The 21,535-nt window shown below is 40.3% G+C and overlaps 1 pseudogene; it reads left to right on the top strand.

The window, feature by feature from the left end:
• Positions 1-1,626: 1,626 nt before the first annotated feature.
• LOC130869324 (heterogeneous nuclear ribonucleoproteins C1/C2-like) lies at positions 1,627-18,245 on the top strand (annotated as a pseudogene).
• The last annotated feature ends 3,290 nt before the right edge of the window (positions 18,246-21,535 follow it).

Genomic DNA, 21,535 nt, shown 5'->3' with positions numbered 1-21,535 from the left:
ATACAATATTATAACAAAGTCAGGGTCTTGTGAAGATTTAGATTCTTCACTGATGCTCATGCTTGGGAAAGTGCCCTGAGACCTTGGCCTTTGATGGAGCAGAAACAGCCAAGTATGGCTTCAATAATGTTTAACCACAAAGCAGCATGCTCATTTGGATACATCACTACCAAGACACAGTTACCATTTTCCTTGTCTGATTCATAGCTAACTCAGTGTCTTGCTGCTTGCCAACACTGAGAAGACAAACCATTCTTCCTACACAGAAACCATTTTTACAAGACCCTTCACTTAGTCTAATGCCATAAACAATTGTCCCAAAGAGATTAAGTTGTTATAAAGTAACAAGAACTCAGTGTCCAAGTGCAAGAGGTTTAACTGAATTCAGCTTATTTTGAGAAAGACTACTGGAACTGAAAAATCATCAGTGTGCCTGAACTGCTCAGTTGTTATGTGAATCTACTTTCAAAGTTTATCTAGGTGACTGATTTCTTCTTAGATTCTCACAGAAACTGCTTTGTTGTAACTCAGATAAAACCTCAATGGCGTAAGTATATTTTAATTAAAAAAAATATGTCTGAGTAACTAAGTGAAAAACTTAGTCCTCATGTGAGTTAAATACATCCCATCAAGGGGTACAAACCTCAACACTGAGGCCCACTTTCTTTTCTACTCCAGCCTCTGAACTGATTCTCAGATGGTAATGTGTGCTATTCTGGGTTGTGTTGTTTTCTAACTGCTGGTTAATTAGTTCCTTGTCAACTTGACACAAGCTAGGTTCATTTCGGAAGAGAGAATCTCAATTGAAAAAATACTTTCATAAGACTGGCTTGTGGGCAAGTCTGTAGGGACAATGTCTAGCTTTATTATTAGTGCCAGAGGACCTTGACCACCATGGACACTACCACCCCTGGGCAGGCTGGCCTTGGCTGTATAAGAAGATAACTGAGCAAGCTTCAGGGGACAAACGGGTAAACAGCATTCTTCCATTTTCTGCTTTGGTTCCTTACTTCAGGTTCCTGTCCCAAAATTCTGCCTTGGCTTCTTTTCAGCAATACAGTAAGCTATAAGAAAACAAACCCCTTCCTTCCCTAGGTAACTTTTGATGATGGCGTTTATCAGAGAGAAAAAAAAAAAAAAAAAAAAAAAAACAAAAAACAAAGCAAGACTGACAATTCATCCCTCCCAGAGGCCCTGGGTGTCTAGGCCATAAAGCTTGTGTTTCGGTGAGGGAAGAAGGTCCAAGGTGGTCTCCAGCATGAGGTATGGAGCTGTGTGAGTTATTTTACAAGGTCTTTATTGAGACCATCTTATGTATGTACATTTTTCTCTTTCTTAAAAACAAACAAACAAAAACAGAATTTATTTCTGGCCCAGGGTTAAATATTTTGAACTGGGATTAAAAAGATCGAGATAAAGTAAAAAGAGAATACTCTCAAGTTCCAGCTGAACCCTGACCTCCTGCTCTTCTCAACAGAACTGGTCCTTGGTCCTTCTCCCAGAAAAGGCACTTCCAGAAGAGACTCCTTTTACTGCTAGACTCTCAGATCCGTGCATAGTTAAATGTGTTGATCTCCATAGCTGGAGTCGAAGCTGAAAGATATTAGTAACTGTGCTGCAGGCTAGATGAGAATTGACTTAGACCAGAGCAACAATCGGTGCAAAGGTGCCTGTGCTACTCAGGTCTGGCGGACAACACAGCTGCCTCACTGTGCATTAGATACTATCAGGCAAGAGTTGCTGGCATTCCTAGAAATGCTACTGGAGAAGCAGAATAAGCCCAGTTTTGAAAATAAATGTATGCAGGAGTGTGTAGGAGTCAGCGGTTGATGATGCTTGGAAATATTTTCAAACTATTATATATATAATGTATGTAATATATTATATATATAATGTTTGTAACACATATAATAGTTTGATAAAATATATATCACACACAAACATAGATGTATGATGTACAAATGAACCTTGGTTGTTGAAGATAGAAGTATAAAAATGCAATAATTTGTAAATCTACATAGTAAATGAAAAGATGTTTTATTTTCTCAAAATATTGTGTTTACATTTACAATAGCAACTCTTTGAGTTTTATCATCAACTATTATAGTTTGCAGTTTTGTAGTTAGAAATAGCTTTAACTATTACAAAAACGCTTATCTTTTGACTATAGTAAATTTCTAACAGACTAAGATACAGAATGAATTTCTATCTAAATCTGATGAATTTGAATAATTAACTTTTGACCAGAGTAGGGCCATGATGAGGTTAATTACAACTGTTAGCAGAGTGACATTCCAGCTGCTCTGGTATTCATGCACACAGTCCTGACAGGTGCACTGGCAGTTGTCCCATCCACCCTCTAGGTGAGCCCCGGGACGGAGCAGAGGTGCCTGCTCCCAAGCAACTTTCAGACCATAGCAGCTATGAAGAGGACAACCTGTGTAGGCAACACAGGGCAAAGAGCAAAGACTCAAAGAGAGACACAACTAAGAGGGGAACAAAAGAAGTAGTGATCTCTTCAACAGGTCGTTGGAGAAAGGACATGAGGCCGGATTCAAAGGGCAACAGCTCAGCTAAGATGCTGGCAAGAAAGGGGTGGCACATTCAGGAGGTGGCAGTGAAAAATAATCCAATGGAAGATGCCCTAGGAAACCAGCAGCAGTGGGCAGCCACCTACTACGACACAACTACAAGAACTTTACAACCCCTGGGACGAAGAAGCCAAATGCAAGGGTTGCCTCTAGAGTCCAGAGAAAGTCTCTGTGGTCGATGGTAGAAGATGAAGCTGTACTACCATGACAGATGACCTAACAGGTGACTCTCCTCCATCTGCCTTCGTCTGTTGTGTGATATTTTCATTGTGTTCTGACTAATACAACTTACTTGGAGTCAGAGGGCAAAGCCAGGCACTAGCTGACCATAGAGGTTTGGAGTACTGAGGACGGAGAGCATACAGAAAGCCGTAAGGGGGCTGAGGGAGGATCTCGGCCCCTTTTGGACTGAGGAACAGAAAAGGTAGGAAGTCACTGGTGGCCACTCCCCTGCTTCTCTGATCTTTCAGGTTCTTACCCCCATATCTGACTTCCTACTTTTTTATTGATAAATATTAATTAGATTAACACTTCAGTTGTCAAATATAAGGTAAAGAGAGGGACCGAAAAGTACAACTGATAAGTCTAGGCACAAGCAGGACAGACAGTTATCATGAAAAATAGTATTCAGAAATGTACAGAGCTAGGGATGACCCTTGTAACAGGAGGAGAGAAAGAAAATGAAAACGTGTCTATAGGACACTGTAGAAAAGCAGAGGGCAAGCTAGACAGAGGAAGGAGCACAAATCAAAGCAGAAAGCAGTCTCACATCTCAGAAATTCTTTATTGTGTGTGCATGTTCCCCCAACCCTAGATTTTGGTTTCTTGGAGGCAGCAATGGGGTTGGAATCATATTAGAACATGGGAAAGTACTCTGGTAGGATATATAATGGTAGTTATTTATTGATGATGCATAGACAGGGTAAAATTTGCATTTGTATGCTTTTTATCAGAGGAGCTTACTCCTATTATAACTAGCTATGGCTAGTTCATCTATAGAGGAAGAGATCCAATATCAATTGCAAAGGTGTGTGTGTGTGTGTGTGTTGCATGAATGTGAATGTTTAGTTTTGTGAGCTGATATGCCCACATGTGAAGGTAAGACCAGGGCATTGAATGTCTTTCTTTATCTTTTCCCTCTATTGCCTTGAGACAGGCTGTGTCAGCAAACAGGAAACTCCCTGTTTTAGTTAGACTGACTGGCCAGCAAGCTCTCAGGATCTGTTCCTCAATGCTGAGTTATAGGTGTAAGCAACCATGCCTAACTTTTATGTGCATGCTGGAGATTTGAACTTGGGTCTCCATGCTAGCAGAGCAAGTGCTCTTACCCACTGAAGCAACTCCTTGATCCCAAATAAAGTATTTTATGTAGTGATCTCAAATATAGATCTTTGGTAGTTGTAGAACATCTTTAAGGAGTTAACATACTAATAGCTTTAATATACACTAGTTAAGTAATGGCAAAAATTTATTCTGAATTTACATCTATTTATAATTTATTAATGAAAGTATCTGCATTCATTCAAAATAGTCATATTATTACATAGTCATCACTGGGTGCTTGGAGTCCATATGAATCTCAGAACTCTTTACAATTCTACTTAGTTATAAATGACAGATACTCTACTCAAATTAGCATGAGCGAAAAGAGAATTAATTAATTAATTAAACATTCGAGAGGCAGCACGGGTTTAAAATAAGACCCGACCCAGCCTTTCAGATAGTGTCGCCAGGTCCATACATTTGCTGGCTCCTCTGCCTGCAGCCTCTCCAGTGGCTTCTCCTGCTTTTGGTTGGCATTGGCCGTGACCCAGTCCACAAAACATCCCCAACCACAGTAGTATCTAGGGAGGAAGAAACTTGACTGGTCAATGAAGATCATGTGACGACCATATGAGGGACGGTAGAGGTGAGGAGTATAATTAGAAATGGATAATTCAGAAAAGGTAGAATCCTAGCCAGGTAAACAGCAGCAAGTGGGTCCTGATGCAACCCAGAAACTGCAAACAATAATCTCCCTTCTCCTTCTTTTTCCTAAGTCATTTATGCATATTTCTTGAGTTGAGCTAGACAGACTTGTGAACTACAAAGCCTAAGTCTTACAATCTTTTACATGTTGTTGTTTGCAGTGTTCACATATACCTTCAAAAAATAACAGACAGTTATTATAATTAGCACCTTACTGAATATTTACTGAATAATTAAAATAAGCCAGATAAAGTGGTGAATATGAATCTAACCTCTTTGGTGATTTTCATTTTTACTTAGCAATATCTAGGATTTAATTCTAAAACAATAAATAATATTGCAATTACTAGAAAGAAGCAGACATGTCTACGATTAATCTGTTGGTGTTACTGCTATTGTACACAAAATAATTCAATTTTTATAAAGGAAAAGATGATCTTTATGTCCATCTTAACAACTTTATGATTTTAGAAGAATTCTTCATTATCCATATAGTATTGAAGAGATTCGCTTTAGTGCTGAACAATTGTGTTGCATTCTATCACAGTAGGGAGGAAGTCTTAAAACGAAGTGATTTCTTACAACTATGAATTGCATATTTTGTTCATAAGTTATAGTATTTGAATTTTAAGGCCTTAATATATTTTTTGAATTTATAGAAAAGACTTTGCTGCTGACCTTTTTAATATTCTGTTCTCTCATTGGCTACCAGCCCCAACCTTTCTTCTATATTCCTAGCAATTGTTTGAGGAGGAGGAGGAGTGGAAATGCCAGCCAGTCAGAAACCAGAATATTGAAAAGGTCAGCATCATACAGCTCCCAGCTATAATTCATAAAGACATTAAACTTCCAATATTTCATCTCAGGACCAAGACTGTAATGAGAGCAGAAAATGGCACAACACTAATTCATCTTCATGACAAATATTGTAATGAGAAAGAAAAATACAGAAGCTACAAATATTTGGCTACCGATTTAAAAGTGTCTTATATCTTTTATAACATAATGAGAGTAAATTTATCCTTCCTAAAGCTGAGTCCTCTCACTAAATACTGATTGCCTTTTAAATGAATAGAATTCTTTTGAGCCTTCTGCAATTAGGCTTAGTCCTCCAGAGAGCTACTAATATAACCAGATTAGAGTAAATAAATATAAAAGATTTTTATTACGGAAATATAAATGAACCGAAACTTTATTTTGTGTAGTATTTCACTGTCATTAAAGTAGTTGAACTAATTACAATTTCCTTGCCATGTTAAAATAAGTTATTCAGTTTTTACTTTGTTGTCAATGTAGCGCCCCCAAAAAGTAGGCTTATTTTGTGATGTTCTTCCATGTGGTAGCAGTTTCATTGTATAACTATTAGGAACAGAAATACGGACTCAGAGACTCAGGTACAGAGCGATCTCAGGCAGCAAATCTGACACCTAGCAGGCAGGGAGTTAGAGACAAGGTGTGGAAGGCTCTATCTGCATCTTGGGATCCATGTCTCCTGGCAGTCAGAATGCTCTTTTATGGTTAAACATCCTTGAGGTTGCAGTTATGTTGTTCCCTATATATCAGAAACAAAGGCACAGAGCATTCTCTCACACGTGTGTACTTAGGAAGGGTCTGCAACCTCTCAAGAGGGGTACAACATGATTAAGAGGGGGGAAGGGTTAACAAAAGTGTCACCTTAGTCCATGAAAATCCCACCTATCTCATAAAAATTCATAAAACTTCTTTAATATCAACAGTAAAGCAAGGCATAATGACACTTGCATTTAATTGCAGCACTTGGTAGGCAGAGGCAGGTGAATCTTTGTAAGGTGGAAGCCAGCTCTATCTACCTAGTCAAGGCTATACAGTGAGATGAGACCTTGTCTGAAAGGAAAAGAAAATAATGAAAAATAAAATCCTGGACTCAGTGAGTAAATCAGCTCGCTGTGCAAGATTGACAGCGTGAATTCCGTACCCGGAGTTCACATGAAGGGGAAGGGAAGAACCACTGGGACCTGTATAGTGTACACAAATGTACATTATATAACGAATATATAATACATTTATATCTGCTTTATATATAATCAACAACACAGAAAGCACTTAGCTGTTCCCCTCCTTGGAGCAGTCATTCCAGTTTATTTGGAGTATTTACTTTACTGAATAAACTTTTGCTCTCACTATTTATGCCTCTTGTCTAAATTTTTTATTCTAGGAGATAAGAACAAAGAGATACCTCATAAATAACAAATCCATTCAGATCAGGTGAAAAGCCCCACAGGCACTCAACATAATTATGCATTTTCATTTTTGCTACTTTTTTATGTGCCTGTGGGAAGTGGGAGGCAGGAACACCAGTGTCTCACAGAGATGCAGACACCAACTGGAATGGTTTGAAGCATAGAGAACCTGTAAAAGCATCAACAGGAAGAGAGAACAAGTGTGGCCAAAGACCGGCAACAGCAGAGATTTGCTATATCCCTGCAGGTAGGAGAGAGACACAGAGAGAGAGAGAGAGAGAGAGAGAGAGAGAGAGAGAGAGAGAGAGAGAGAAAGAGAGAGAGAGAGATTGCCACCAGGTCCAGGAGTACTGGGGCTCTGGCCTTTCTGGCCTAGGAACAGACAGCAGGAGTTCAATCACTTAGGGGTAAAGCTGCAGAGAAGCATTGCTACAAGGTAGGCTGGGAAGGAATGCAGTGTTTTGCTCATGCTGCCTGCCTAGAGAGTCTAGTGACTAGACACGAGGTCAGCGTCCTCAGTCCAGAGCAGGATAGAAAAGAAAATGGAAGGGCAGGGTTGCGGATGAACAGGAAACAGGAAAACAAGTGATGTGGAGATTTGCTGGAGGCCATATTTAAAGACTCTCATAAGCAGAAGGAGATAAAATTGGGTGGAGTAGGAATAAGATGTAGGGTTGGAGAAAAAGGAAATGATAACCCAATATAGACTGGAACTTTATAGAATTTTAACAAAGCCTTTCTCTTTTTGTTGTTTGGACAACATCCTTAAATGATGTTACAAAAGCATTAAATCTAATAAGCTCATTCAAGAACAGACTATGTAGAGCATCTCCTAGAATGTTCATTTTGAAGTGGGAGGCGATGCTGACGGATTGTGAACTCCTCCACTTCATTCTATTTCTCAAAGCAACAACAAATATCTCCTGTAAAGTTGTCACTCAGTGGTCTTCGTTTCTCAGCCACGTGGAAAGGGATCCAACTAGGGTGTTGAGTGACTTGTTAGCAAGAGTGTGATCACTGCTGCCTTTTCCCAACGCTTATTTATTACCAACACATATCATCTTGTGGTGCTAATGAGTGTCTTCCACCCACTGGATCTTAGAGTGCTTTATGAACTAGGAATACAGGAGTAGCTGAAACAGAGCTCTCTCTGGGGTGGGATAAGACAGCTGTTTTGCCTTGCAGAAATGCTATACAACAGCGTGAGTGCTCAATCTAATTGAAACTGCAAGAAGAATTTAAGTTGATGGACTAATTGCTGAGGCTGGCATGTCTTTAAAACAGGGCTTGTTCTATTCCTTCCTGGCAGATTTTATTGAACAGACCCTGTTGTTTCCATTTAAGAGATGAGGAATCAGAAGCTCACAGGTACAAACTGTACTTAAGAGAATGTGAGTGATTGCGTTGCATGCCTTCTGAGTTTCTGGTTGCTATTTATCTTTTGAGTCACATGGCAATCGGGACATTCAGCTACAGCAATAACTTGGGACGAATGTGAGAGAAAGGGCACACCCATGGTGTGCACATATTTTTCAGAAATTGGGCTACCCTGGGAAGGTTGCCATGTGATCTTGACTCAACTTGACTTTCCCTCATTTGGGAACTCAGTTAAGTTACATGAGCTGGAGGTGACGGAGAAGCATCACATTTTCAAGCCTTTGAGAAGCAGTGGATCATGAGTCGGTGAAACTTACACTGATTAGTGTGCAGCGGGTTCCTCTTGCCCAACACTTCTTTCATGCAGGAATGTCATATTAACTGGATCTTAAGTGAACAATGTGCTTCCAATTTTCAAACCCAGAAGTGCATAAAATGGAAGATGCCAGACTCTTGCTCTGTGGAATAGGAAGTCAAAGGCACGGTGCACAGGGATTAACTCTCAAGCAGTTTGGAAGCTGAATCAAACACTTCACAGGGCCTGGTGAGGAGCAGCTCTTCGGGTTTTCAGGTTTACGTTGAAGGCAGACTAAAGCCGCTTGGGAAGACAGCACAAACCGGAAGCACAAGAGGGTGAAGAAAATTTCTGCAGCTCCTTGACTTCTGAAAACTGCATTTTGTATATGGTTAATCATCCATTCCCTCTTCAAATAAATAACCTGATCTTAACTTGTCTTCTTCAAAGAAGATACCTTGGATGATAACTGGTAGAGTCCTAGATAGGAAAGTTCCTTTTTCTGCAATTAAATATAGCCCAAAAGGTCTACATTCCACCTGAAATTGTAATCCTGTTTGTTCTTGTTCTTCCTTGGGAAATGTGCCATCTACAGGCAAGTTCATGTTTCTGTTTTGAAGAAATCTTAAACAGAGTCTGCATTCTGAATTCATGTGAGAAAAGCCAGAGATAGGGAGGGGGAGTGCTCCTTGCAACATAAAGAAGTTGTCAAGTTTCTGAGCTTCCCTTGTCCACTAGTCTGTGGTCCTGGGAGTGGAGGGAGTTAAGTGGAGTTCTTCAGGATACTGAAGGGCTGGTTATCTGTCTTCCTTGAATGTATCTGTGTCATGCTTGCTCGTCTCACAAGTGAGAGAAAGGGTTTTATTGTTGTTGTTGCAGCATGCTTAAACATGGAACATTCATCAAAGATGGGCCTTTTCTTCCTCTTGAATCAGATACAGAAATTACAGCCTGTCTCCCTCTTGTATCATAAACTCTGGTCCCACATAGTACTTAGTAATTGATATTGCAATAGATAGATACTGCTGCTTCTCTGGGGATTCCCTGATCCCAGTTACTATAAAAGTAGATAGAAAGGAGAAGAAAGTCCATGAGGCAATGCCATTTTAACCACAGCATCTCTGATTATAATACACGCCATGATGATAGTAACATAGATTTTAATGCATCGAGATTGTGAGAAAATTCCCTTTATATCAATGATAAATCAGGCACTAATATTGCTTCTCATTAGTAAAGAATCCTGTGGAATTACCTCTTTTGAACACAGAATCTGGAATAAAGGTCAGCCAGAGGTGTGGGTAAGAAAAACATGGGGATGAATGTCAAGCTAGCGTGACGGCCACTGGCTCCCATCCTTGTGGCAATTTACTATGCTGACACACTGATCACACATCTTCAAGCTAATTGCTCACATTCCCTCAACATCCACCCTGTCTGCTGTAACAAGAGCTCCTTAAACATCCCAGGGACTAAACTTGGCATGGGAGCAAGCATGGCAGCATTGCTTCCAAAAAGATAAATGTTTCCCTGGGTATAAACTCAATAATAAGCGAAACATTTGACAAAGAAGAATGCCTTTGGCAGCCCTGCTCAGTCTGTCTAAGAAACTGACACGATAGAATACAGGAGCAAAGTCCAGGTAATGACAGCTACAAAAAGCTTCTGTAAGCATAGTAATCAGGCCTGTGTCAGTTGGCCCCTTCTTTCCTGATCTCGTGCTTGGACAGCTGGGAGAATCTGACCCATGAGATATTTTTCAACATCTAGGACAAATAGTCAGCAGGGCAGAAGCTTGCTGCTGCTGGGAGTGGTTAAAAAGAAGATGAAAAGGCAAGAAATGGTCTCCACTTTGAAGGGACCACTCACCTCATAAGGAATATTAAAACACATAGGACTTCTTCACTGTTGCTTATCCAGCAAGAATTCTGTCACCTTTTTATGTAGATGGCTTTGTTTGATTTAGCTCTGTAGTTATGAACCTTGGGTCTGTGGTAAAGAACCCAGAAGGAAGCTGTAAGTTTGTTGTATCTGGGCTTCTTTGGGGAAATCAAAAGGATCCAATGATCTCTGTTGAGCAACTGTTTCCACACCCCAATATTTTACCTATAAGATAGAAGTATAAAACATCAGATGAAATTGTTACTCTTCAATCTGGTAATCAACTCAACTTGCTCAGTGACTTAGACATTCTTTGTGTACACTGGCTGCACTTTGTGTTGGCCCCTGGAGGGATTATCACTGTGCTCTCCCCGATGAGCATGCCAGTGAAGGAACAAGTCACATCCGTGTCACTTGCTGCGAGAAGGACAATGAAAAGAATGAAGGCCTTTCTAGGAGGACACATCTCATGGGAGCTGCAGGCCTAAAAGAATGTGGGCTAAATAAACCTGAAAAGATGAGATGTTCACAATACAGATGGAAAATACTACAATGAAGAGGGTGTTTGGTGCAATTCCTACAGGACTTGGCCAGTGAGCACGCCTGTCCATGAACTGGAAAGTTGTTGACTGTCCTGTGTTAGTATTTATAAAGTGCTTTTGTGTACTCAATTTTAAAGAAGTAGTGGAGGCAAAAAGTGAGACTAAAAGACCTGGATTGATATTCTAGTGCCATTACTCACCAGATGCGTGGCCTTGGGGGAATGACCCAACCCTCTGTCTCAGTTATTTCTGCTATAAAATCAGGATAACTACAGCACCGATCTCAGAGGTTAGTCCTAAGGAGTCAATGAATTACTTACCGTTATATAGAATAAGGCCTGGGATGTAGTTGGTATTTAACTGATATTATATTCTTATTATCATTTTCACATGATGTTTTGCAAATAAGAGTTCCTACTATTAGAAACCATAGAACCTGGAAAAGATAACAGTCATATCAAGTTCACACGTAACTTTGACACCTTGTGTTTCATCCATAGTTCAGTGGTTCTAAAGGAGGGTGTGTTGCACACACACACAAACACAAACACACCTTTTAAAAGTTATTATTGGGGTTCTCAACTGGCAGCTAGTGAGTAAAGGCCAACCATATGGCTAAACCATGTGGCACAGGAAAGTCACACACACATACACACCCCAAACACAGAAGTACTCGTCTCAGGATCTCAGTAGTGCTGTGGTTGTGAACCTGGGTACAGGACTGTCTCTTAAAGATGTATTCATGTTTAAATACCTCAAAAGCATTTCCTTCTGAAGGAAATACCTTAGGGACAAGGGGAAAGTAGTGGAGAAAGGGAAAAAGACTTATGTATTGATGAAATGTACTGGGAGCTCTCCTCCTGAAAAGAATGCTCACATACATGAAAAATAAAAGTATATTGCAAAATATGGAGAAAAAGTAATCAGTCTGAAATTCTAGGAGAGAAAATTCTCAGAAGTGGTTTTGCAAAGAAAAAAACAAAACAAAGCAGTCACAAAAACTCACCCACAATGAGCAAATCAGTCAATCAAAGCATAACACATATTTGTTGTCTATCAGGTACATCCAATCTTTTCATATGACACAGTTCAAATTGAGAACAGCATAATGTATTCTTTTAAATTGAAAAATAATTTTGTGCAGTAAACAATTTGTGTTGGGTCATATTCACAGCTGCCCTTGGCTGCACATGGTCCAGGGGTCACAGGTTATACATATGTAGAACTTTTTTAAAACTCTCTCTCTTTCTTTCTCTCTCTCTCTCTCTCTCTCTCTCTCTCTCTCTCTCTCTCTCTCCTCTCTCTCTCTCTCTCTCTCTCAGGTTATACATATGTAGAACTTTCTAAAAACTCTCTCTCTCTCTTTCTCTCTCTCAAACACACACAGAATCAAGAAGAAGTAAAATTATTTACTTAACTATTGAATGTGCTTGGACGAATGTGTCCCTCTTCGCTAGTTAGTCATCATTCCATCTGTAAATATTACTTATTTCATCGATTGTGCTATGATGATTTTTTTCTCTTTGCATGGACATTAGATCAGGTACTAAAACCATTAGTTTCTACTAGAAAGAACCATGCACATCAAATACTTCACTGTTTGAATTAGTCACTGTGGTTTAGAGAAACAAAACTACTTCTACTATTAGTAGAAGCTGTGGTTTCATGGCTTCTGTAGACCACTCTCACCTTCCACCAGTCTCGGTGCTGTAACTCAGTTTCCAAGCACATTTTAAGGATGTTGTGAAGTCCTGGCCTCCACAGCACCACCTCAGCGAACTGATCGACCTTGTTGCAGTGTTATAAACACAAAGGTGTCTAAGAAATGCTACCACTTACAGCCCGGCAGTTCTGTTGTTCTGAGTCTTAGTGGGCAGAGCTGAAAAGCATTTTGCTTGTTTGTCTCCCACCACCAGTCCTGCCTCTGCTGCTGGAAACACTGGAAATGGCTGGTTGCTAATCACAATAAGAACAATAAAAGTACCGTGCATGTGGTGCTTTCCAAGGTAGGAAACACATTTGAGTGCATTACCTTATTGTGTCCTCATACATTGAGCTTGGAGTGGCTGTTCTTCTAAAGTGATGATTCTGTAAAGGAAAGAACACAGCACTATATACAAATGTCAAACAAAAATGGCTTCCAAATTCAATATCACTCAGGAGGGGGTGGTGTAAGGTCTTAGCCTGAATTCCTTTTTGAAGCAGAACCTGAGACAAAGATTTGACTTGGATTTCTCTGAGAGCCGATCCAAGGAAGTACTAGGAGAGGTGTTAAAACCAGACAGGAGTGGGAGACAAAAAGGAGTTTGGGGGAGCTTAGTCATGGTGGGGAGCTCTGGGAGACAGTGTGGACTGATTCCCCAGAGGATGTATTTTAGTTCTACTGCTGTTTCAACACTCTAATGATGGGTATTCTTTCCTTTGAAGGCAAGGGGGTAGTAACTTGGGCATTCTGTTCAAATGAGGGAAAAGGTCCCAGAGTTTTAGGGGCTTTTTCAGGACACGGGGGCATGTCATGACATCAGAACCCAAGGGCGCTGGTACCTTGTGTCTTCAAAATCACCCAATGCCACCTGCAGCACACAGTCCCAAACCTGCTCAATGAGAAGACAGGTGTGTAGAGAGCCGTGTGGAGTCACACCTGATGGCTATGTGTAGAGAGCTGCGTGGAGTCGCACCTGATGGTGCTGGCTCCCGCCCTCCGCAATCCCGAAAGCAAGTGCTCTCTGTGATAATCAACTCCTAATATCAACTAGGCCTGACTTATGCTATTATCACGCAATGATTGTCAGCTGCTTGCATATGCGTGGACCTATGAGCAGTGCCCACCTGGCAATCCAGGATTGGTAGCCCATGCCTACTTAAGGGCTGGGAGAGGTTTGCCCTGGGAGAGAGGACGAGAGAGGAGGAGAGAGAGGGAGAGAAAGAGAAGGGGAAAGATTGCTGTGCGTAAAGTCCTGAAATAAACTGCTTAGCAAGAAGAGCTCCGGTGTTGTGCGTCTTCCTTGCTGGACGAGGGGGCCGTGACACAGGTGAGCTGCGCAGCCTTGCCTTCTCTCCTGTGTCTTTTCTGATGTAACGGGGCTTTTTGTCTTTCAGTTACAATGGACCCCTCTCCTGTCAGCACTTACACCTTTGCACGGATTCTTCTCACTTAGTAACAAGGAGCCTTCCCCTCTTCAGCGTCTCCTTTTAGATTACAGATTTATACCAAAGGCATATATAACTGACAACTTAAAACATCTCACTTCTTAGGAGGTAAAGCAGGTTTGCAACTTGATTCACAGTGATCTTCAGAGATAGTTCTAGGCCTGTGTATCTGGGTTGACCCACGTGTAGCTTAAGACTTTTAATCAGCAGGGAATTTTTAAAGATAGTAATTGTAACCTTAAATTTTAACTAAAAATGGGAATTGCTTCTTCCGAGCTGCCCTGCTGAAGGACTTGGCAGAGTCAAGTGCAAGTTGCCCCATCCCCCAACCACACACAAGGCATCTCCCTCCAGTTAGCTCCATCCCTCTCATCCTTTCATCTAGCAGAATCCTCATTCCAGCCATCCTCTGCTTCTCCAGGGTGTTGAATTTACGATGCATAATCTATAGCACACTGGAGAATGGAGAGACGATTCTTAGAGATCTTGCTTTTAACTGTCATCCTCGATCAGTGCTCTGGAAACTGTCCTATCTAGCATGTAATTTTCTTAGCACTCTCCCAACCTCCCACCTTCATAAGACAGTACGATTTTTGGAATGATCTTTGTAAGAAGAATGGCCCCAGCAATTATAGAAGCTTACATTTACTCTTCATTAAAATCGTCCTAGGTAGTATTTGAACTTTAAATCCTCCAAAAGAGAAGGCAAATCTGTGCTTGAAGCAGAAATTGCCAGAATAAAGAACAGGGAAGACGTTTAGATAATCTCATCTGTGTGTGCGAAGTCATAGCTAGACCCAGCTTCCCATTATCTCCAAGCTGGGAGCCACCTGTTCGCCGTGACTGTCTGACGGTCGGAATGAGAAGCCGAGTTTAATTAAGTTACACGTGTGGGAGGAACATGCTTTGCAGCAGAGTTAGATTATTAATGGACTCCTATATTGAATTGTTCACATTTTTGAAAGGCTAATTACAATATAATTTTAGTTTTAAAATATTGCTTTGCCAAGGGTGGGAGTTGTGTCATGTATTATTAACTGCTAGTCTTTCCTTTTGGATCTTGAGGGAAATACTGGTTTGGCTATGGTAGTCGTTAATACGAAGTTGTTATGTTTCTCATATTTGATGGGTTGAATTCCCAGAAAAGAAAAATACGCCTCACAATTGTTAAATACGAAAGTCTGTGGTGAAATTTCCTAGAATTTTCCTGAACTTTCCTATGAATAATGTCAAATGGTGGATATAGTTTTGGTAAGCCAAGTTTCACAGTTTGGGGTGCTGCTTGAGGCCCATGGTTTTGTCAGCCATCTAAATCAACATCTCTTGTGGGGGGGGGATTACAATTTTGGAATCCATTCTACTCTCACCTGGTTATAAATGCTTAAGTAGGGTGCTGGTCGATTGTAACAGGAATCACATGGTTTTTATATTCACCAACCTAATTTAGAGTTCTAGTATCCAAAGATGTGTTTACTTTGTGTTCCAAACTGAGATCAACATGCATGCCTTTGATTCACAGGGCTTCTAGTGAAATACCATGGTGTCTTCCGTGACATTTCAGTTTTGCCAAACCAAGGAGCCTACAGAAAGGAAATGAACAGTGAGTAACTAGCACTTTCTACCATCCCAAGGAGCCTGGGAGAAAGCTGTTGTTCAAGCTTCACCTATTCAAAGCAGTCTTCACCTGGACCAGTGCTAGTCTGGAGCTGGACCAGTAAGAGTTATCATCTATCTCAGAGCAACTCAGAAGCCCGGCAACTTCATCATAGGTCAACATTGCAACGGCTGGCCGCACACCATGCAGTGACTTGAGTCTCAATTTCCTACTATTAAATGATGTCATCCTTGATTATATTAATCATTTTTTTCTGAAAGAAGTACTAGAACAAGAAAGGCCTTGTATGCATAGAATGGTGGTTCTCAACCTGTGGGTCATGACCATCAGAAAACACATATTTCTGCTGGTCTTAGAAACCCCCAACCATAAATTTATTTTCATTGATACTTCACAACCGCAATTTTGCTACCAAGCAGTGTCTCAGTTCCTAAAACTATTGCAAATATGTGTTTTCTGATGGCCATGACCCACAGGTTGAGAACTGCTGGCCTAGCAGGTGACCAGTTTCTCAGGCGAATTATCTCGTTTGCCTACAGCCAGTTTCTCCTTTCATGTGAGTAGAAAATTTAAGTGCAGTGCCCAACAATGAGCTTAAATCCTGACACATAATCCTTTGTGTCTTCAGTTCTGCCAAGTGCTATCACCGTGGGATCAAATGAAGGACCCACAGAATTCAAAAGGACATGGGGTGATCTCAAATCTAGGGGTGTCTGTGTATGTCTGTGAGCCTGTGGCAGGAGCCCAGTCTAGTTCCTCCTAATCTCCAGCATGTTCGAATGATACACTGCTGTTTTAATGTCTGGGCAGCGCCCGAGCTGTAATCGACTGCTATTTCACCCAGCAATTGCAACTCTACAGTTGCCTACCTGCTTCCCTAGCAGTGGCCTGGTAACTCAGGCCGCAACCTGGCAGGAATTCTGTTCCCTGCAGGCACTGGCTCTGTTGCTGTCTCGAAAATTAGCTTCAATTAAATCTCTATCATTTTATTAATGAATAAGACTCAACATTCAAAGGCCGGGGTAAAAACCTGATAGCTCAGAGAGGCCAGGTTGTAACCTAACCTCCATGATGGTGTCTCCGAAAGATCCATGCTTCTACTTTGCCAAACCCAAATAAGCTGTGTCATTCCAGACACCACCCTACCACTTCCTGTTTCTCTCCCAGAGCCTTCTGAGACCCTAAGATTACTTTCTGTCAACAACTTGCTAATTCAGCCTCCTCACCCAAGGTTAATTTTATTTAATTACCACAAATGCACGCTCAGGGTTCACAGTGTGATCAAATATCCCTCCAGCAATACCTTCACCTGTCCCTACACCTAGCGTCACACTTATTCACCGCACGTCTTCGCTGTAAGCTTAGCCTAGATTTCTGCTATTAAGCCTAGGGGCTGCTATCTTGAATGCTACAATCTCACCATTTGAAGTCCTAAAAGACCAAAACTCCTGTGGTCTAAAATCCCAAAAGATTCTTGAAAATATAATTCTAGGAAAAAAATCATTTAAACAATTCTTTAAAAGGCATTTTGTGAAGAGACGGAGAACATACAGTATGTGCTGTCTACTTTTCTGTCTACTTGAGCATCTTGGCGTAGGATTTCAGGAGGAGAGACAGTCTTTTCTCTCTCTCCTTCCTCTTGTGAGATTTTATTTTTAAATCTACAGGTCTATTTTCAACTTTGTGAGAAACCTTTTCATAAAAGGAGAAGGCTATCAATGTTACCAATAAGACAGGTTCTCGATTCATGAATTTCCATGTATTCATTGGAAATCTTAACACTCTAGCCATGTTCAAGAAGTCTGATGTGGTGGCAATCTTTTCAGATTGTGGCAAAATTGTGGGTTACTCTGTGCACAGGAGTTTTAACTTTGTCTAGTATGTTAATTAAAGAAATGCTTGAGCTGCAGTAGCCAGAGAGGATGGCAGAATGATTGTTGCCCGGGCTTTAGATACTAAACTGACCACAGAGCAAAGCATAAACCGAGGAAAAGCAAGTGTGACATGACCTGCAGCAGAGATGTTCAAGTTGGTACCATACCAGATAGTCAGTACACCCTTCTCCATCCCCTCTACCCTATTCTTCACTTGACTTGGACTATGGCTTTCAATGAGTTTGTTATGACAGGCTGTACAGGTAGTCACCACATGTTCTTCCTCCTATTGTTCAAGCTGTGGTGCCTTCTAAATGACAGCATGTGTCAGTAAACATCTCATGAAGGGGCAAAAGTATATTAAATTCAGAGAGAGGACAATGGGGAGCTTCTTCTAAGTCTGGAAAGCTCAAAGGTGATGACTTCCAAGGTGCTAAGGGTGGATTCTCTGCTGGAAAACCTGGGGAAAAGAGAAAAAGAACAATACAAACAAACTGCCTTGTCCTTCTTGTCCCCAAGAGACATGAAGGTTGAATTGTGTGAAGAGGAATGGAGAAGTACCTCTATGAAGAAAGATGGAAGTGGCATGAAGGTAGAGTCTGAGGCAGGTGCAGAGGATGCTTCTGAGGACAGTGACCTGCTGGATGATGACCAGCAGGAGTTGATCAAGGAAGATGAAAAAGAGGCTAAGGAAGAAGAAAGTGACAGCGCCAATGGACAGGACGACTCTTAAGCACATAGTGGAGTTTAGACTCTTGTCCCATTATTCATTTACTGGGGCACTTGTGAGAGATCAAAGTAACAGCAGAACCTCCCCCTCGTATCTTCAGATCATTCTCACTGTCCCCCCCATCCTTCCTGTGTTCATTCATTTATAACTGTCCTGTGCCTAGTTCCATTTTCACTTCCTTTGATGCTCCTTAGTAGTTTTGTTAAGTCTTATTCTGTAAGTTTTGCTTTTAATTTTGATAACTCTGGGATTTAGTAATAAATGGTATGGTTTTTACCAACTGTCTCCAAAAGAGTCTCTTGCTATGCACAGAATACAGTTCTGCCCATTTATATGGTTGCAGTATGAAGAAGAAAAGAAATCCCACATTAGCTCAGAATTGAGTATAATAGAGGGTTATTTCTTTAGGGGTAGACTCACAGATCACAATCCTCTGTTGGAACCTGGAACAGCAATGGAATCCCACAGTCAGAAAAGAGACTGGATACATGCTTTACAGTTGGCATATATAGTATAAGAGGCCACACTCAAGTGGACGGGGAACTTAAAAGCTACTTGTAGTAGGAATTCCTACAGCACCTCCCACTTTTGTTTAAATAAGAAAGTTCTAAGCCTAATATAAAGTTATATACAGTAAGAACAAAAATTAGGCATAAAATTAGGTATATTATTTAGGTATATATTATATATAATGTATATATATGTTATTAGGTATAAAAATTACAACCAGCATGAACAATATCAAGCAAGAAACATGTAATAAATGTTTCAATAATTATCCTATCCTAATGAGTTTAAGTCTTGTATATAAATAACTTGGCCAAGTCATGAGAAGAAAGTAACTACAACTATCTAGTCTTCAACTCCAATGAAGACCCGAGAAGGGAAATAACATTACTTGAGTAAGCAAGAAGTGCAATATTTAAATTCTATTTCAGTGAAGATGCTAAAACTTTAGAACAACAGGGAAAAGCAAAAGGACTTGAAACTTCTCAGAATCAAATTCTTGGTGAGGGCACTTATGCTGACCCATAGGCTTAAGCTCTTTAAGATGACCAAATCTTGTCCCTATGCCACAAAGCTCAGGCTTCTTATTAACTTTTATATCATTTGAGGCTCATCTTCCAGGACTGCTGAAACTAACTGAAGCCAGTCATGTGACATGGCTTTAATGCTAGAAGCCCATGTTTTTACCATTCACCCTAACAAATGCAGAATGCAAGCCAGAAGTTACAATTGCTTGCTTAATTTCTTTAAGATCATTCATTTCTATAGGTATCCATCTACCTTCTTTGGATTCGTTTGGGCCTTTAGAACTTGATGTTTTATCAGAGTAGATTACAGGGCAGGAAACTAAAAGCTTGGGTAAGCCATCTCTGACAGCTACTGGCGATGTTGAATCCTGTCCTTGTGCCTCCTTTCCCTGCTCATCAGCTCCCATAATTTCCTCAGTTATTTCAAATCTTTTTACTACTGCCTTTTGTAAAGCCTGAATTTCCTGGCTGGTATATATTTCTAGTGATTTCACTGAGGCACCTAGTCTCTGGTCCTCATTCTGCACATATGATTCCAAGGTCTGAAGTTTATCCTTTAATGATAACACCTCATCCTTGGACATTATTTGGATAGCATGTTGATTGCCATCCTGGAGAGATATTCTATTTGTTAACCTATCATTACATTTTAATAAATTTTGATTGTCAAATTCAATAGTATAAATTCTTTCAGATAATTTCTCAGTATCCTTTGACATGGATTCAATTTTGTCTATCAAATTAATGTTACCCTTTTCAATAGTATTTAATGTTTTCAGGTAACTTTTGATTTTGGATTAATCCTGTCATCTAGCTGTTCATTATTAGTCTGTAAAGACTATATCATTTCTAAAAGTGCCTTATTCTTGGCTCTGTTATCAAACCATTTTCTTAAGGATATAATATGAAGAAAAAAAATGAGTCCCAATATCCAATAAATGGTTGTATCACCATAACTATATAAGCCTTGTAGACTATAATCCATATGATTAGCAAAAAAGTTACTAAAATTTTCAATGTCTGCCATTATATAACTTTTAAGTTATTGATTTATTAATTACTTGTTATGAAATCTGGTAAATTGTTTTAGGTGTAATAATCTTTCATTGTCCAGCAGGTGTCATTGTTGTAGAGTTGTGACTAGAGAGTTGTGACTAGAGGCGCAACCTGGTGCCACAAATAGTCCTGAGCAGCTTTGGTTTCCCCACCTTGGTGCTGGTCAAATACTGAGAAACGTGTTTTCTTTGACAAAGTAAAAGCAATTAGATTAATTCAGTACATGGAGCAAGAAGCCAAGAACTCAGGAGCCAGGAGTATAAATTACCACGAGGTAGGGAATGTGGCAGTGTGAGGGGGGGCATGTTTGACCTTGGGAATTTTCCAATCACCATAAGCAATTAGCTCTGCTGTGGTGGGGGTTCAACAAAACACCTCTTACTAGGGAAAGGCAAGTCAAGTGGGTGGGGATGGGAGACTTTCTGGGCCATGGATGGGTTAGGCCTTTAGGCTATCCACCAAGTAGGTGTGGAGTTCGGATACATGTGGAGCACTAGATGAAGATGGATGCTTAAAAGAAATCCCACACTAGCTCAGAATTGAGTTTAATAGAGGGTTATTTATTTAGGGGTAGACTCACAAATCACAATCCTCTGTTGGAACAGGGAACAGCAACCAAATCCTGCATCCAGAAAAGAGGCCAGATGTTCATTTTATTTCAACATAAATAATATTAGAGGCCATGCCCAAGTGGGTGGGTAACTTAAAGGCTACCAGCTGTAGGAATTCCTTCAGCAGCAATAGTTGCTTCCCTCACTGCAGAGACATCCCACTGACTTGTAACCCCGAGAATGGTTAGTTAGTTTTGATTTGAGGTGTATGTTTTCCCTCAGATGAGTAAGGCTCATCAACATAATTGTGACCTGATATTTTAGTGAATAAGAGTTGTCAAGTCAAATGCATCTTATGGGGAAATAATATAATGATTTTAATATCTATTTTCTAAAGTTAATACCTTGGGGTTTTGTTTGTCTGTTTTTGTGACCAGCCTAATGTTTGGGATCTGTTTCTCAAAATAAACAATGCCTCATCAAACCAGGAAAAAACTCTTTAAAAGGCAGTTGATTGCATTTAAGGCAGGAGTTGTTCTAAGAAACAAATAAAACAAATGAATACTTAACAACAACATCCATATACACCACATACATAGATTGTTATTGCTGCTTGACAATTTCAGACATGGGATAATACATTCAGAAAAAA

Source organism: Chionomys nivalis, chromosome 2, assembly GCF_950005125.1.
Source record: "Chionomys nivalis chromosome 2, mChiNiv1.1, whole genome shotgun sequence".
Taxonomy (NCBI): domain Eukaryota; kingdom Metazoa; phylum Chordata; class Mammalia; order Rodentia; family Cricetidae; genus Chionomys; species Chionomys nivalis.
This window is presented reverse-complemented; position numbering and strand designations above follow the sequence as displayed.